Genomic DNA, 18,952 nt, shown 5'->3' on the forward strand with positions numbered 1-18,952 from the left:
GAGTAAGCTTTTGCGAGGTGAAGCAGAGACTTGAGAGCATTTGATGCAAAGACAGCAGCATGGGACAGTAGAGTCCCAAAGGACCGGGATCACCCAAGGGCATAGGGCGTCTGGAGGGAAGAGGCCATGCCAGAAGGCAGGCCAAGAACACGCTGGAGGAACCAGGCACACCCGAGCCAAACCCGGAGGAACTACCAGGACAGGTGGTGAAGGGGCTCCCAGAGACAAAGTGTCAGCACGTGCCCTAAAAAGGAACAAAGCACCATGTGGCACAACGGCAGCAGACATTCATATAGCCAAATGCCCAAGAAGGTGCTGATGTACAGTGAGGGCTTCAAGGAGGACAAAGAGACAGGGAGCGTCTGCTAGAAAGAATGAAACCTATTACAACCCCTATGAGGGAAGAAACGAGGCCCCAAAGAAACATGAAGGTACCAAGCTACATGTCAATCAGATGCTTCTAAAAGCAGGAAAAGAACACCTCCTCCAGAAAGCTGAGACACCAGGGCTTAACCGGAGGGAATCTCCCATTGGGATTCCAGGCCAGCAGCTCTCAACTGGAGGAAGTCTGTGTACATCTTAACCTCCTGAAGGTTTTTCCCCTTCCCCAAATTCTCACTTTCCCTCTCCAAGCAAATCAGAATTAGGGGACAAGGCTGCCAGCAAGGCAGCTCCCACAAATGCAACTTCCTCTCCAATTCTAAACAAGACCACACAGACTCTGAAGGTCTCCATATGTGAGCAACCCACTTTTGTGAACTGCTGCCATCTGTCAAATCACCTGGGCCTTCCCCATCCCTCAGGCACTAAGCAAGATAAGTGCTCCAAACCGCCCCCCTCCCCGCAACACACACTTCTCTACCCTGGGTGCTGACCTTGGGCCTGGTGACTGACCCAGACAAGTAAGGAAAGTGGGTTTTCCAGGGCAGACCTGATAGATTCACTCAAGTGTCAGTTCTCAAAAGCAGCCAGCCCTTCAGACAGCAGGGCCTCACAGACCCCCTCCCAGAGCTTAGAATGGCCCCTTTCCACCCTACAGCACCTGCCCCCACCCCGCAGGCCCCGTACCGTACCTTCCCTTCCAAGGGGCCTCAATAGGGAAAGCCCAGGAAACTCACCCAACCAGTTCCCAGGTGGGTGGAAAGGAGCTTTCTCCCTTGGCTGAGAGTTTACAGAGACCAGAAAGCAGACAGGAAGGGCAGGTGTCACCAACCCGCAGATTCTGGGGTGAGGGGATGCCAAGGTATGGAGTGGCACAGCCCAGGCAGCAGAGTGCCTCTCCGGGAAGAGCAGCATTGATTCAAGGTTGAAAAACATGGCCAAGTCAGGGCAGCCATCTGCTGTCTGACTCCGTTCCTGCAGCCCAAAGCTCTGGAAGTGGCAGGCACAGGGGCAACACGGGGTGGGGAGGACTTCATTTCACCTGCCCAACCTGCCACCACTTCATGTTTATCCATAATAACCACGCTCTGCAGAGTCTAGGAAAAGGAATTTCAGGATAAGTAGATTAATTCTGCTTTTCCCAGTGTGTTTGCGATTGTGTGCTGGGTCACCCAACTCGATGTTCAGAGACCAGAAGACCCTCTAAAGCTCCCTGGCAGAACTATTTACTGCCACCTCTAGAAAGGACACAGGAGTCCCTTGCCCTTACCCAGCTATGATGGCCAAGTCCACCAGAAAAGGCCAGGGCCGCTCTTCTGCACCTGCACCCCTGGGGTCCTCAGTTTCTGAACCCCTAAAGAAGAAACCTACTTTTTGACCCAACCCCGTGGCTGGCCAGGTTTCAGTGGGGCAGAGGCCTGGAGCTGAAATAGTCCTGGCCATGCCCCATTCACACCCCCTGGCCTGGCCCCAGGGGGTACCTACCGCTTTCCTCAGGAGGGCTCCCATCTGAGCACCCAGAGGCCCAGGTGGGGCCCAGGGGCCGCATTTTCTGGACTAGCCGGCAGCCGGGCAGTTAACAAGCTTGGGGTAAGCAGAGCTGCCACCAACAGCCAGCCTCGGGAATTAAAGCGCCCGCCGCCTCCTGCAAAACCTCTTCAATAAATGTCCTATTCAGAACCAGTTCCGCGTGTGGGTCATACTTTCTGCATTTCTTTCATTCCTGATTCCTGGGGGGCCTCTGACAGAGGAAATGAAGCTTTCCACCCCAACAGAGCAGGTCCAAAATGGCAAAGACCCAGTCCAGTCCTGTAGGTGAGCGCCACACTGCTGAGGACAGGCAAATATACCAGCAATTAAACACGGGGGACACTAACAGCAGAAAGTAAAACACTGAAGAGGCAAGAACAAAGCCAGATCATTCACCAGCACAACAATACTCCATTTAAGCAGCTCCTCCCCCACCCCAGGCCCTCAAGCCTGAGGATATTAACCCTTTGATCCTTACAATGGGGGTAGGGGGAGGTGGTCAAGAGGTATTATCATCCCTGTTTTACAGATCAGGAAACTGAGGCACAAGTGGCTCCCAATCTGCCAGACTGGAATGCTATCAACTAGCATTTTATTAGAGCATACCAGGCATTGTGAGAACACATTCTCTGTGTAATCTCACAACACCCCTATGACCTAGAACTATTTACTCATTTACCCAAGGGCCATATGAGTAGGTAAGAGGGAAAGCCAGGGTTTGCTGGAATACATGCTTCCTGTGCTCCTCACCATTCCTCAACACCGCCTCCCATGGACGCAGAGGCACAGAATGGAAAGGTGCCATCCCTGGGAAGACCTTGTGGGAATGCCCTCGGGCACTTTGTGCCCTTTTACAAGTTAACATTTTGCTACAACAAGATCCTACACAGAAGGGCAACCTCAGACAGAGGCCAAACTGGAGTATCCTGGGAATTCATAACTCCCCAGAAGACGCCTCCAAAAACCTTTTATGTGACTGCAAATGATGACCCAGGGACCAGCGCACAGGCTCCCCTTCCCCACCCACAGGTGCTCACAGTACAGGGTACTGATCTGCACTGAAGCTCAGTGAGTGCCAAGTGTCCTGACCTGTTTTCTGTGAATGATCTGTCATCTTAACTCAACTATAGCCTCCTAAAGGTAAGGACCAGATCTTCCCAGGGGACCTTTTTCCCCCCAGGTCTTCTGGCACTCATATCCCTACTACTGATTTTGGCAACTGGGGAAACACATGCCAGAAGAAGACTGAAGCACATGGGATGGATGGTATTTTCTGGGCTCATGTGACAGAATAAAAAGGCATAGTCAGTGGAGGCACAGAAAACACTTTGGAAATGGAGAGCCAAGCTATTTACCTGTTCTCTACTGTCTGGTCATACCCAGCCCAGCTGAAAGCTGCAGAATCAGGGCTGAGATGACTTCCTGTCTGAAAGCAGGACTACTCAAATCTCAGCAGTATAAATCATACGCCAGGTGCCAGAGACATAGCAATGAATAAGACAAATTCTTCCTATCATGGAGCTTACATACCAGTGGGGAAGAAGTCCACAAAAGGTAAACAACTACTTAATATATTTCTGGATAGTGGTAAGTGTCATGAAGCAGGGAAAAGAGTATGTCTGGGAGATGGAAACTTTGTTAGATAGGCAGGCCTGGGAAGGCTTGGAGGAGGTTACTCTTGAGCAAAGACAAACTAGAAATAAAGGAAAAATCTGAAAAAGACTGGAAAAGTACTAAATAGAAATGAAATATATGATATTGAAATTTAAAATCCAACAAGTAGGTTAAAGAGAAAATTAGTGAAATGGAAAAACAGAGGAAATCATCCTGAATTCAGTGCAGAGAGATATGATAGAAAATGTGAACATTAAGAGACACAGAGGTCCACAGAGTTCCTAAGAAGAAAAAGGAAATGGGGAAGAGGCAATTTCCAAAGACAGAATGTGTATGAATTTTCCATAAGTGATGACAGACTTCAGATCTCTGATTGAAAGCACACACCTAGTTAAATTTTAAAAAAGTTTAAATTAAGACACATCATATGTAGTATAATGCAGAACACCAAAGACAAAAAAAGATATCTTGAAGGATAAGGAAATACTTTGAAGAGCTATATGCCAATGAATTAGACAACTTAGATGAAATAGACAAATTTCTAGAATGACACAAAACAATGACCAACTCAGGAAGAAAGACAATCCAAAGAGACCTGTTAACAAGTAAAGAGACTGAATTAGTCATTTTTAAACATCCAATAAAGAAAATCCCAAGACTAAATGACTTCACTGGTGAATTCTACCAAACATTTAAAAAAGAATAAATAACAATTATTCACAAACTCCTCCAAAAAATAGAAAAGGAAGGAACATTTCCCAACTCATCCTATGAGGCCATTATTACCCTGATATCAAGACCAGGCAAGATAACATAAGAAAAATCCTTGTGAATTTTTTTCAGTCCAAATCCCTTATGAATATGATGCAAAAATTCTCAAAAAAATACTAACAAATTGGATCCAGCAACATATGAATATATGTGGTTTTATCCCAGAAATATAAGATTGGGTTAACACGCAAAAATTAATATAATTCAAGAGAGTAATAGAATGCAAAAGCCACCTGATCATCTCAATTGACCCAGAAAAACCATTTGACCACATCTAACACACTTCCATGACAAAATCACTTCCATAAACTAGGAATAAAGGGAATATTCCCAATCTTATAAAAAGCATCTATGAAAAAACCCTCAGATACTTCATAGTTAATGGAAAAAGACTGATGTTTTCCCCCTAAGATCAAGAACAAAACAAGGATGTTCCCTCTTACTACTTCTTTTCAACACTGTATTGGAATTCTAGCCAAGGCAATTAGGCAAGAAAAAGAAATAAAAGACATTCAGATTGAAAATAAATAAAACTAACTCTATTCACAGATTACATGATCCGGTATGTAGAAAATCCTAAGGAATCCACTATAAAACTATTGGAACTAATGAAAGAGTTCAATATGACAGGACACAGGATAAATACAGAAAAAATCAATTATATTTCTATTATACCAGCAATGAACAATCTGAAAACAAAATTAAGAAACAAAAGAATCCCATTTGTAATAGCAGCAAAAAGCATAAAATACTTTGGGATAGATTTAACCACAGAAGTGTAAGACTTCACTTCATAAAACACTGTTCAAAGAATTAAAGAAGATCTGAATAAATGGAAGACATCCCTCATTCATGGGTCAGAACACTTAACATCGTTAAGTTGGCAATTCTCGTCAAAATGACCTACAGACTTAACACAATCTCTACCAAAATCCAGGCTGGCTTGCAGAAACTGATGATCTGAACCTAAAATTCATATGGAAAAGCAAGGGACTCAGAATAACCAAAACAACCTTGAAAAGTAACAAAGTAGGAAGACTCACAGTTCTTAATTTCAAAACTGACTACAAAGCTACAGTTCTCAAGACTAGCATAAAGAACAGATAGATTAAGGGAACAGAACTGAGAGTACAGAAATAAATCCTCCCAATTATAATCAACTGACTTTCATCAAGAGTACTAAGACAATTCAATAGGGAAAGAATAAGATTCTGAACAAATGATACTAGGACAACTGGATATTCACATGCAAAAGAATGGATTTGGACATCTAGTGTACACCATACACAAAAGTTAAGGCATATGGTTCATACACCTCAATCTAAGAACTAAAACTATAAAACTCTTCAAAGAAAACATAAGAGTAAATCTTTGTGACTTTGGGTGAGCAATAGTTTCTTAGACACAACACCAAAATCACAAGCAACAAAAGAGAGAAATTGGACTTCATCAAAACTTAAACCTTTTATGTTCCACAGGGCCCTATCAAGAAAGTGAAAGACAAATCACAGGACACAAAAAAATATATCTGACAATGGACTTGTATCCAAAACATTTAAAGAACCCTTACAACTCAAAAAAAAAAGTCAATTTAAAAATGAGCAAAGATTTGAATAGACATTTCCCCAAAGAAGATATACAAATGGCCAATAAGCACATGAAGAGATGTTCAACTAAGGAAATGCAATCAAAATCATAACTAATACCACTTCATACCCACTAGGATGGCTAAAATCAAAACAGTGTTCAATAGCAAGTGTTGGTGAGGATGTAGAGAAATTAGAACCCTTGCACATTGCTGGTATGAATGTAAAATAGTGTGGCTTTTTGGAAAAAAATTTAGCAGTTCCTCAAAAAGTTAAACATGGAGCTACCATATGATCCAGCAATTCTACTCCTAGATATAACCCCAGAGGAATGAAAACAACTGTCCACATGAAAAAAGTATATATGGCTGTTCATAGCAGCAGTATCCACATTAGGCAAAAAGTCGAACAGCTCAACTATCCATCAACAATGAAAGGATAAACAAAATGCAGTGTACCCATACAATGAAATACTATTTGGCAATAAAAAAAGAGCGAAGAGCTGTGAACCTGCCATAACATGGATGACTTGAAAACAACAATGAAGAAGCTAGTCATAACAGACCACATATTGTATGAATTCATTTATGTGAAACATCCAGAATAGGCAAATCCATAGAGATAAAAAGTAGATAAGTGGTTACCTGGGGCTGGAGGATGGGAGAAATGGGAAACGATTGCTAACACATGCCAAGTTTCTTTGGGCAGGGGTGATAGTTGCACAACTCTGTGAATATACTAAAAACCACTGAACTAAACAGTTTACATGGGTGAATTTTAAGATATGAAAAACATATCCAAAAAAGTTATAAATCAGTCAAGCAATCAAACCTTAAAGGTAACAAGTCAGAGAGAAAAGTATAGACTATTTGATAACCAGTACTGGAAAAATTGGCTATTCCTCTGGAAAAAAGTAAATCAGTTCTATCTTACAAGGTTGAGTGGTTCTCAACCTTGTCAGGACATAAGTCACCTGAGGCATTTCATAACCATGCCTGGGCCCCACTCCAAGATATTTTTATTTTATTGGTCTGATCTGAGGTGAGGCTCAAGGCATCAGTACTTCTTGTTTTTAAAAAATTCCTCCTTTAGTGTATAGTCAGAGTTTAGGAGCAGTGTCATAAAGAAAATACATTCCCGGTGAATTTGAAATGTAATTGTAGGAAGCAAAATCTAAATTTAAAAAGAAGTATTTTTAAATGTATATTTACAAAATCAGAGTAGGAAAGGATTTCTTGAACAAGACACAGAAAGTACAAACAGAAGATTGGTCAAATCAAAACATCCCATGAGAAACATTAAAGTTTAGACAATCCAGAGCTATATATCATGAATCTAACCTACAAAAGATAGTTATTTAACATATATATCATAGCTCCTTCAAATCAATAACAAAAAAAATGGCATTTTAAACTCTGAAGAAGTACACAAGAACCTCTAACATTATCTCAGGATGGGAGCTGGGCAGCTGAGGTGCAGAAGTGGAGACTTTTCACTATATTTCCTTTTGGAGTTTGAATCATGTGGCTGTATTACCCAGTTAAATAAAACATTTTTAATGTAAAGGGAAAGACTCATAGAATAATAACCGATTAACCAATGAACGGGAAAAGTGTTCATCCCTACCTGTGATCAAAGCACTTTTAAAATAATTTTAAAATACCACCTCATATTTACCAGATTAAAAGACACAACCCAAGTGTTAGTGAAACAGGAGCTCTCATATTCCTAGCAAGAACATAAATTGATTACAAATGTTATTAGTTGGGGGAACTTTTGGCAGTGTTCTTGAAAAACACAATTTATAACCCAATAACCACACTGCTGATGTACACACTAGAGAAGACTGGCACATGGATTTTTGATAAGGTATTCACAGTGGTTAAAAAAAAAAAAGGAAATAACCTAAATGTCCATCAACAGGGAATGGTGATATAATTATATAACAGACACCATATAACATTTAAAGGAATACACGAGACTTAAACATGTCAACATGGATTCATCTAGATGACAATGCAATTCCCTAAAAAATGTTAAGTTCAAGGAGGATACACTCAGTAAGATGCTATATAAGTCAAAATTAAAACACCACCAGACTATAAATTACTTATAGGTAGCAGTGAAAAAAGTACCAAAACACACATAAATACTGTATGGAGAACTGTTACCTCCAGGTAGGGAGGGAAGATAGCTGCATCTGTAACATTCCAGCTTTATCACAAACAAGAGAAGTAAGACAAAATTACCATTTGCCAGATAATGAGATGGTGGGAGAATGGAAACAGGGCTCCTAAATGTGCCACCCAAGCGGGCACAGCCAGCAAGACAGCACACCCACAGCAGCGTCCAGAACCAAAACAGGCACAAAACGGAGGCCTGGGAGATTTTGAAATTGCAGCTCCTCCCTGACGTTTTCTGGTCTCAAAAAGTGCTGTGTGGCTCCCAGTTTGGTGCTTAAAATGTAAATGCATTGAAAGCACTCTTGTTTCCACTGAGGCAAGCACCCTCTGGGGTAACTGGCAGTCTGTTGGGAGGAGATGAACAAAGGTAGGACCCCTCTCTGCTCTGCTGAAACACAGTAAAATCTTGACTAGCTAGAACCCCTCCAGAGAGAGTTTTCCGAAAAGCAGTATCTTCAAGAGTTTTGAAACAGTCTGGGGTAGAGTTGAGAGCATGTGCTCCAGAGCCATTCAGAGTTCAAACCTCATCCCTGCCAAGTCTCAGCTGAGTGATCCTGGACAAGTTACCAACCTTGTGTGGTCTCAATTTCCTTATCTGTGATTGGGGGTAACACCACTTATTCTGCTTTGTTTTTAATATCACTAATTATTACCTACTTACCAACACTTTAAAAAATGTCAGTCAATCTGATTGGGAATCTTTTAAAAATATATTATATACGTCCTTCCCTGCCTTCCTCAACAGAGTCAAGGGAACATGATTTAACCTTTCTTGATGACCGTTACCAGCTGAGCATCAATTTCAAAATGATGATCCGTACAAGGGCCAAGGTGTGCCAAGCCATTCCCCCTAAATAAATGGTCCCTGTCTTTTCATAATGTTTTGATGTCTGTCCATTCTTCCTGGGTTTTGTTTTGTTTTTTTTCTGCTTCCTTTCAGTTGTGGGCTTGGAAATAGGATGATTCAACATATAAAAGTTAAATAGGGTCTGAGGGGGCTGGTGCAGAAAAAATGTAGGAACCTGAGTCCTGGCTGATCTGAAACCTTCTTGACTATATGCAATAAGCAAGGCTGCTGGGTGGCCAAGTCCTGAAGAGAGTAGGAGAGGTGTTATAGGATATTATGGGACATAGTATGGGATGAACTATATTCAAGACTATAAGCACACCCTATTGTTCACTTTGGGCCCAATTTGCATGGGAGCAAACTCAGCAGCAGGCCTGGGAGGCCTGGTCCCAGTGAACCCTTTCAGTGTTCCACACTACAGAAATACAGAGCTACCTGCCCCTCTGCCAGAGCAGCTGACCACAGCTTAACTTCTTCGAATCTTATACTCTGGGCACATTCGGACAGAAAGAGAACATATGTGAAGAGCGTGAAAATTTAATTCCTAAGGTTTCACCACACAGAATTTTACTTACTCAACTTATATTGGGGTATAGCACAGGGGAAAGAGACTCTGTGAATAGTGGTTCCCTTTTCCTGTCAATAAACACTCGCCATCCATTGCTCAAGTACCTCCAATTTTTATATATGTATATATACACACACACACAGTCTCACAGCCAGGGGAATAAAGGACATGAGTTAATAAGAGCTTCCAAGTACCCGTAGAACCCATCTCTCCTCTTTAGATGCTGTTACCACAGTAAAAAATAGACACCCCATTCCTGCTGCATCCCTCTCTCCATTCTTACCCAGACTCCAGCAATAAGCAGAGCAGCTTCTAGGACCCTCAAACTGTGTTTCCCAAAAAGCTGCATGCATAGCCAACACTGCTCCCAGTGGAACCTTGTTCAGGTCCTATGTTCAGCCTGAGTCTGCTCAGCATGAACAGTCTAAGCTATACCATTCTCTGAGCTGTACCAGGGCTCTCTTCCCAAAGGCCCTGCTCTCACTTCATGTGCATCTCCAGCTGGCAACAGCCCACCCAGGGCAGGACTTGACCCCCACCACTGCCTTCTTCCTCCTACCTCCATGGAAGAAAAGCTGGAGGAGATGAGACCACCAAGCAGAGATTAGTCTCAGGATGGGACCCCAACACAGGTTTATCAGGCCCTGCCAATTACAGTTGCTACTTTTCTCTGTGCTACATGGAAACAAAGATGGACCAAGCAGAGTTCCTGCCCTCAAAGAGCTTCTAATAAAAATAAGGAGAACAGAGCAGAGATCCAGTTAGCAAGGCCAGGCTCTATCTCAGGCAGCTAACTCCCAGAGTGGCTGCCAGTGACCCCTGATACCCCTCCTTCTGATCACAGATTTGGTGACCCTACCCAGTTTTCACCCACCCAACATCACAAAAATGCCTGGGGCTGTTTAGGGCCCTCTCTGCAACTTCCAGATTATACCAAGCTTTACCAGGGCTCGAGGCACCCATTGGCAGGCGCAGGGAAGTTCCTTCACCACCCAGCCTGCCCAGCTGTCCTGCAGGGGCACTGTGGGGCGCCAAGGGGGAGTGGTCTACCTGATGACCACTTCCCACGGCCTCGCCCTGCATGGCCCAGCCCTGCTTCCTGAGCCAGCCCAGCACCCCCAGGAAACCGCTCACCACAGCTGCAGACAGAGCCTTTTTGATCAGGCCGCTCCCTGTGATGCCTGTGGGCCCTGCTGAGAGGGGAAGACACGCCCCAGACTGGCTGCATGGAAGCAGCAGAGAGCTGAGCAGAGTCTAGCCAGACCCTGAGACCTCATAGTGTCTGTCCATTCTGTTATTCTAAGTTCTAGTCCATGGTGGACCCTTTGGGAGACTCTTTTTGGGACTGCCTCTAAGCCTCCATCAACCTCACCACCTCTTTGGGCTCTCCTAGAACAGCATCTGTCACCATCTGCCCAGCTCCCCTCTTGCCACTGCCTCATCTTCCCCGCCCCTTTCTGTCCCACTGAGCATAACTTATCTACAGGACATTGGGGGAGGGGCAGATAGCCTTCCCAGCTGAGAGGCAAAGGGGAAGGGCCAGAGAAGAGGAGTGATTCATCAGGCTGGTGGGAAGCAGGAGGAATTCCAGCACAAAGGGTCAGGGCTGCCCCTGGTCCACCCCGTCACCCAGGGAAGTAGCACACACTTGGGAGTCCGAAGCACAAAGAGTGGTAGAAGAAACTCACTAACTAGCAAGTCTGCATTGACTAAGGTTTCCATTTTCACCTTCTTCTAATCTACCTAACCCTGACACAGAAAGCGTGTCATCTAGAGTCCTTAGCAATGGCACTAAGAATCTTGGGCTACCTCCACAGAATTTGGATGGAGAAATGATAAAAAGACTATTATATTTGAACATCTCTATAGGCTTTGCTAAGCATTTGACATACAATATCCCTTTGCTCATTCTCACAATACCAGAGTGGGCAGGTAAAATGACTAACTCTTTCCCGGGTGAGAATCACAGGCTCAAAGAAGTTCAGCACCGCAAGGCTTGTAGGCAGTCAAGCTGGGATCTGAACCAGGTCTGTCCAATTTCAAACCTCACTCACTCCTCAGTGTTGCCAGAACTGGGTTTCAAGAAAAGGAACTTGAGATGAAGGGAAATACGTCCTTCGGCATTATCTCAAAACTATCATTCTTTGGGATGGTTCCCAGGCCACCCCATCTATAATGCCATCTCACCCCTCCTATGACAACTTATATCTACCTTCCCAATCATATTTTTCTGCTTATCACTAACATGCTTTAAATTTTTTTAATTTCTTGACTGGATTTTATTTTTTATATTGAGGTACATACAATAAAATGTACAAATCTTAGTGTACAGCTGGAATTTTCTATGTGTTTACACTCATGTAAGCATCACCTAGATCAACATAGCAAACATTCTAATTCCCCCCTCCTCACCTATTTCACTCATCCTCCCACATCCCTCCCCTATGGTAACCACCAGTGTTCTGTTTATGAGTCTGTTTCAGTTTTGTGCGTTCATTTGTTTTTTTAGAATCCATGTATAATTGAAATTATGTGGTATTTGTCTTTCTCCACCTGACTTTTCACTCAGCATAATACCCTCTAGGCCCATCCATGTTGTTGCAAATGAATATATCGTTCGTTTTTGTGGCTGAGTAATATCCCATTATATATATGTGTCACTTCTTTTTTATCCATTTGTCTATCGATTGACTTTGGGTTGTTTCCCTATTTTGGAAACAGTGCTGTCATAAACATAGCAGTACATCTATCTTTAGGATTAGTAATTTCAGTTTCTTCAGAAGAACTCCCAGAAGTGGAATTTCTGGGTCACATGGTATTTCCATACTGCTTTCCATAGTGGCTCCACCAATTTGCAATCCCACCAGCAGTGTACAGGGTTCTCCCTCTCCACATCCTCACCATCACTAACAAGCTTTCTACTTCAATTATCTATCTTGCTTATTGTCAGCTTCCCCCACTAGAAGTCAGCTCCTTGAGATCAGTGATTGTTGTATGTTTTATTCACTGCTGTATCCCCTGCATCTAGCATTCATATACAATGGGTACCCAATAAATAACTGTTGAATGAATGAATGAATACTTTAACACTGAACTAAGGGGCATTGAGTGTAGGGAGAAAAGACGATCCACCCATTCAAAGGAAGAGATGAGAAAAGATAAATAAGAGAATCTGGCCAGGGGCAAGTTAGGCATCCAAGATGAGCCTGACAGGAGGAAATGGTCTGCTAGGTCCCCTGTGCACTCCAATGTCACCTTATTGCTGGCAGCAGTGATTTCCAGGCGCCAGGGCTCCAGCCTGTGAGCTTTTGCTGGGGAACTAGGGGCTTGCAGCCCTGGAACAAAGGCCTAGGGACAAGCAGCTAGAGCTGGCCAGAGAGTAGGGACAGAGCAGGGCTGGGCCAGAGGGGCAGCCTGGGATGAGGGAGGGAGACAAATGAGGAGTTAAAGACGGCCCTCAGTGCAGCTGCAAAGGCAACACCCTCCCAACATCCAGAGGCCCCTCCACCCCCAACATAACAAAGAACTGCTAGATGGTTCCACACTTCACCCTCCCAAGTCGGTGTCCAACCTGGGATCGTGGCAACCCCCCAGGCTTGGAGGCCGCACCTTCACAGGGTTCTGATGGGGGCTGGAGGGGAACGGGTGGGCCAAACATCTGGAATACAGTCCCTTTTCCCCTCCAGCCCTGGTCGTCCCTCAGGCCATGGCCTTTGGCCTCCTCCAGTGTAAACACAGTGACCCTGGGATAGCTGTGGGTTTGGTAAGGCAAATGTTTACTCTGGAGCTGAGACATTACAAGCCAGGGGTATAAACCCCCACGACTGGTTCCTGGTATCTACAATCTCCTTGCGGCACACAGGGACATAGCCAACAAACTGTAACGTTCTTGAGATTCCCTCCTAGCTACAGTGAGCTCTTTATTTTGTATAGGAGCTTATAGAAAACTTCCCACACATGTGGGCTCCTTACCACAGCCTCCACGAGGAAGAGTAAGCAAGAACCCACTTTACTCACGTGGAAACCGTGTCAGAAAAGGTATGTGACTTGCTCAGGTCATGCTGGAAAAAGCATAGAGTGAGAAAAATCTGAGTTCTGGTCCCTATTTGGCCAACAGGGACCAGGCTCAAATCACGTCACATCTCTGGACTCTGCTGCCTTCATGTGTAAACGGAGTAGGCTAATCTGAGGCCCCTTCCAGCCCGAGTGATTCTATCAATCTTTGATGCTATGCAGTACAGCCAGGACTAAAACTCAAGCAAAATTCTGCACTGGGTTTCCAGGCCAGTGCTCTTTCCACTCTCCCTGACAGTCTGCTTCTAATGAAAGGCAATAGAAAAGCCCCCAAAGCAGCTCTTAAACCAGTCCCTCTGCTTCTAGGACTTGGTTTACCCCATGTCAACTCCCTGCCCCATACCCAAAGCAAGATACCCTTGGAGCCAAGGGGTTGCCCAACCTTCCCAGGAAGGAAGGAAGGGGCAGCAGGAGTATTAACAGCAGGCATAGGAGATGAGGTGTTTCAGGATCACAGGGAAGCGGGTGAGAAACAGAAAGAGGGGTATACCTTTCTTTTAGTTATTCCCCAGGCTTTCTGCTGGGGATGGTTGGGGAGAAGTCACTCCCAGCTAAGTCACTCAGGATTCCACTCCCAGTCCAGCAAAGGAGGTGCTAAAAAAGGCACTTTCTTGAAAGGAGAGAGGCAATGTGCTCAGCGGGGACACTCTGGGGCTGTCATTACTCTCCCTGCTTATTATTTCTTGAGCAAGGATGGTGTGATTAGGCTGCATGCAGAGGCAGGTTAGGGAGACTCTGGGAACCCCCAGTTGAGGATTCCCTGTAGGATGATGCAGTCTGGGTTGCCTCCTGGGGTCCACAGAGCAGAAGACGGGCTCCTTCATATGCCAACAGCTTAGCCAGTGACCTCAAAGATGAAACTCTTACAATGGCCACTAACACTGCCACCGCAGCGGCCTCCCTCCCCACCACACACCTCTTCAGCTTCCCACCACTATATTTCACATTCCTTTCTTCCTTTTCTTTGCAAAAGCACTCCAAAGAGTGTAAGTAGCTATACCTAAAATCGTCTTTAAGATTTCACGTTTGCACTCCTTATCCTAGCTTTTCCAAACTAAAGGGCCGAGAATAGGACACGAGCTGAGATTCCCAAGAGCGAGCACCGTGTGGCACCAACCCGGAACCTGGCGCCTCTTGGGCTCCCAGGACCCGACGCTCGGGTCCTTCTCTAGAAGAGTCCACCCCGCCTGGGCCCACAATCCGAGGCAAGGAACAGCCCTCGCGCGACGGAGCGCGCAGTGGGGCGGCTGGGCGCAGCTTCCCGGGCTCCCCGGATTTCAAACTGCGCCTCTCGGAGCCACCTGGCGTGTTCGCTCCTTTTGTTTCCGGTGGGGGGTGGGGAGAAGGGGACCTGAAGGTCAGAAAATGTCTCTGTGCACAAGCCTCCGGCCCTCCGGCCCTCTGCCTGGAGGGTCGCACTGGAAGGAGCCAACGCAGCCCCGGGCCCTCCTTGGCCGTCCCGAGTACCCACCCAGCAGGGCGCTGGAGCGAGTGTCCCGGGAAGTGGGGGCCTTGGACTGACTCTGGCATCGCCACTTCGCCAGTTGCACTAGCAGAGATAGAGGGGAGAACCGAGGGACACTCACCGAGAGGTCGCTACCCCGCCGGGTCGGCTCGCACGGCGCGCAAGGCTACCCAGGTGCCGCCGCGTCGCGAGCGCGAGTTTGAAAATCGCTCTCGTAAGGGGCTGAGGCTGCCGGCCGCTCCCGCCCACTGCCAGCCCCTCTGCGGCCAGCTAAGCGGCCAGCTGCGAGCGCGGCCCCTGGGGACCCCAGCCTGAGCGCGCGGCTTCCCAGCGTCCGGCAGGAAGTCGGGGCCCAGCCGAGCCGGAGCTGCAGCGGGAGGGAGGGAGGGAGGGGCGCGCAGGAATTTTTCCAGTGGGTGGAGACTCGGGCCCCGGCTGGAATCCAGCAATTGGCGGTACCGCGGGGACCCGGAGAAACTTCGCGGCGCTGCGAGCGGCAGCCGGAGTAAAGTCTGCGGCGGGTGCGGAGCTCGAACAACGCTAATGATTAACGCCCGCTGGTGGGGCGAGCGCGGCCAGGGTGCCGGCCGTCCGCCGAAAGCTAGCAGCGCCCGGGCTGCCTAGAAGCTCTAAGATACAAAGACGCACGTGGTGGAGGGGGTCACCCTAGTGTCACAGACCCAATATCACGGCCTCCTGAAGGGCACGAAACAGCCAAAACATCCTCCATTGTACGGACAGAAGAGGGGACTTTCAAGTGAGGATCGGATGTAGGGGTCCTGATTTTACCTGAGCAGGTCACCTTAGCTGTTCTGGGTCAGAAAGCACGTCTTGAGTTCCTCACCGAAACTCGGTCTCCATGACCGTTTACAGATGTAAATCCAAACCTTAATGAAGCAACCAGAAAGAGTTGAACTTGGAGCGAGTCCACCAAGAGACTGTTAGGTGGGAAAACAATATGCAGAGACCTGTGTAATAGAGGACCCCGTTTCTGTAATATTAAGAGACTCTGCCTCCTGCTTTTCTGTACGTAAATCACTGGGGCACGGAAAGGTACGCACCTGGAAAGCGGGGAGAAGACAGGGACACTCTGAGGACAGGCTGGATTTGAGCAAGAGCATAAATATAAAAACCCGAAATAATTCATCAGTAAAGGTCCTAAAACAGAAATGCTGCCCCGGCACAAGGCAAGAGAGAACCCCAGGTTACCACCAGTTCCTAGGGAGAAGGAAGAGTACACTGAGCAGAACTACTGGGTATATTTGATACCGGGGTGTAGACAAGTGTGTATAGTAAACGGCCTATAAAGTTCTCGTTAGAAACAAGCCAAAAAAAGAAAAACCTGCTCAAGGCAAATGCTAGGTCCAGGTGATTTACAGGGAGTGCAGGGGAGGGGCGGGCGCGGAAGGAAATGGCTTTCAGGTGACTTTGAAAGGATCCTGGCGGAGGGTGCAGTGAAGGCAGCAGGGCTCCCCGCTCTGGACTGCGGGGAATGAGGTAGGCGCTGGGCCCGCTCGCCTGGGGAAGCGGGACCCGCATTCCTCAGGGAGGGAGGTTCTGCCCCAGCCGTGCGGAGCCCTACACTCGCCGACTGGGAAGGTAAAAGCAGATCTTGAGGAAGGCGGGTAGGAGGGAAACAGCCGCCGCGCCTCTACCAGATGCGGCCGGCCAGGCTGCCTGCCAGCTGAAAGAAAAAGGAGCCCCGGTGCCTTCCTGCCTTCCAGAGGGCACGGCATCCTCCGCCCTCCGCCTTTTTTTGACCCTGCTTTCTTCTCTTATCACCTGGAACTGTCAGTCCCTTCCTGCCCACCTCAAATTGCAGATACTAAAAAAGGTCCCTGACTTAACTAAGCCATACTGAGTGCACCCTTCACTCAGCTTAGGACAGCTAACAGTGTCAATGACTAATAACAACTCATTTAGTGAATGCACACCATTTGTAGGGCCGGTGCTACCCTACTTGCAAATATCGTCTCTGTGGGTAAAATTGTAGTATTTCCAGAATCTCTCCCCTGGCTTTAGTGCATCTCCATATCAGCAGGTGTGTTCCTAAGGGGTGACGAGAAGTAGTTCAGCTCCATGTCAATGGGTAAATTACCTGGGCTACCGAGGGCTTATCTGAACCTGAGAGGTTGAGGGGAGCTTCGCTTGCTTCTGCTGGAGCAGGAGAGAGACGGCCCCTGGACCGCAGTTTGTAAGCAATGAGCGGGTTTTTAACCTTTATTTCTGTTCTCCCTTTGACTGATCTCACTTTTGCCACAGGATTTCCTCTCCTCAGGGTTACAGTCTCCCTCCATCCTCACAGACACCTGTGAGCTAGTAAGTATCCTTACCCTATTTTACAGCTCAGATAACTCAGGATCAGAGGGGTCTAGCAACTTGGCCAAGATTGCAAAAGCAGAGCCTGACAAGATCCCAGGTAGGGACCACGTTTGAGTACTTACTATGTGCCAACCATTATTCCAAGCCCTTTTATACAAACAATTCCAGTTCCAGGAAAAGAAACAGGCAAGGTCACACAGCTAGCGTGTGGTGCTGAATTCAGATGAAATAGCCCAGTTTGTGAGAAATCACACAATCTCACCTCTGACAATAAAAACCTGCGTCTAGGCCCAGACTGCCCCCACATCTCAAGGCCTCCCTCTTTCCTGCCCCAACCCATTTTGCGTTGGTGGCCTCACCCTCCCTGCTATTAAATCATTAATTATTATAATAATACCTTGTGCCTCTGTAATGCCTTTAATCCAAGATCTCAAAGTGTTCCAACACATACAGATTAATTTATCTTCACAGCACCCCCACATATCCAGATGGGGAGTTAGAGATGTTCACCCTCATTTTATGGGTGAGAAAACCAAGACAGCATAGGGTTGAAGTGACTGGAAAGCAGTGGCCTGGTTTCCTCTCCCAGCCCTTCCCCTCCTCCTTCCTAATTCTTGGCTGCCAACATTAGCATCAAAATTTCAAACCCTACAGACAAAGGCCATTGAGTTCTCACAATAAAGGACATTTCCAAACTGTCGTTTCAGCTGCTCTATTGTGGTAGACCTCAGGAGAGGGAATTGTAAACACGGTGAAGGTCCCTGGGGCTCTGTGCTGTCAGCCCAGAGGAGAGCCAAGGCTGGCTGGGTTAGGGAAATGAAATCCCAAACTTGGAGGAAATCCCCCAATAAGGTGACCTAAGAAACCCTGCCAGGCTTTGAGGTCTCAAAGCTTCCACGGTTTCTAGTTGCATTTTAAGCAACATTTCTCAAAATGTGAGCCACAGTCTGCAAAGATGAAACATATATCAGATATCATCAAAATTTTAAACTTTTATGCCTCAAAGCACATCAAGAGAGTGAAAAGACAACCCAAAGAATGGGAGAAAAATTTTGCAAATCATATATCTGCTAAGAGACTTTATCTAGGATATGTAAAGAACTCCTACAACTCAATAGTAATAAGGCAAATCACCATTTCAAACATGGGCAAGAAGATATACAAATGACCAATAAATATGAAGGGATATTCATATCATTAGCCACTATGGAAATGCAAATTTTAAAAAGCAACGAAATAGCAGACATCCCATTAGGACAGCTGAAATAAAAAACACATGATAATAAGTGTTAACAAGAAAATGGGAAATTAGAACTCGCATATACTGCTGGTGGATGTAAAGTGGTGCTACTGCTTTAGAAAACAGTCTGGCAGTTCCTCAAAATGTCAAACATAGAGTTACCATATACCGTTTGACTGAGTGATTCCACTCCTAGTTATATACCCACAAGGAATGAAAACATCTGTGTCCACACAAAACCTTGTACACAAATATTCATAACAGTATTATTCCTAACAGCCAAAAGTAGAAACAACCCAAATGTCCATCAGCTGATGAATGGGTAAATAAAATGTATATCTGTACAATGGAGTATTAGTCACAAAAGGGAA

The 18,952-nt window shown here is 46.0% G+C and overlaps 1 protein-coding gene across 9 annotated transcripts in view; it reads right to left on the minus strand.

Annotated features, from left to right (window-relative positions):
* The window catches only part of PLEKHG3 (pleckstrin homology and RhoGEF domain containing G3), a 63,001-nt gene that overhangs the window by 24,158 nt on the left and 19,891 nt on the right, over nucleotides 1-18,952 (minus strand). For 4 of the 9 annotated variants that reach the window (XM_073242261.1, XM_037006311.2, XM_073242260.1 and 1 more), the window contains exon 1: nucleotides 15,141-15,399. The exons of 1 other annotated variant lie outside the window; for it this stretch is intronic. The gene's annotated coding sequence lies outside the window, so the exon portion shown is untranslated. Of the gene's footprint in view, nucleotides 1-15,140; nucleotides 15,400-18,952 lie in introns of those variants that run through there. 4 more of the 9 variants (XM_073242266.1, XM_073242263.1, XM_073242265.1 and 1 more) reach the window with 1 other exon arrangement.

The sequence above is a fragment of the Manis javanica genome, chromosome 8 (genome assembly GCF_040802235.1).
Source record: "Manis javanica isolate MJ-LG chromosome 8, MJ_LKY, whole genome shotgun sequence".
NCBI classification, from domain to species: Eukaryota; Metazoa; Chordata; class Mammalia; order Pholidota; family Manidae; genus Manis; species Manis javanica.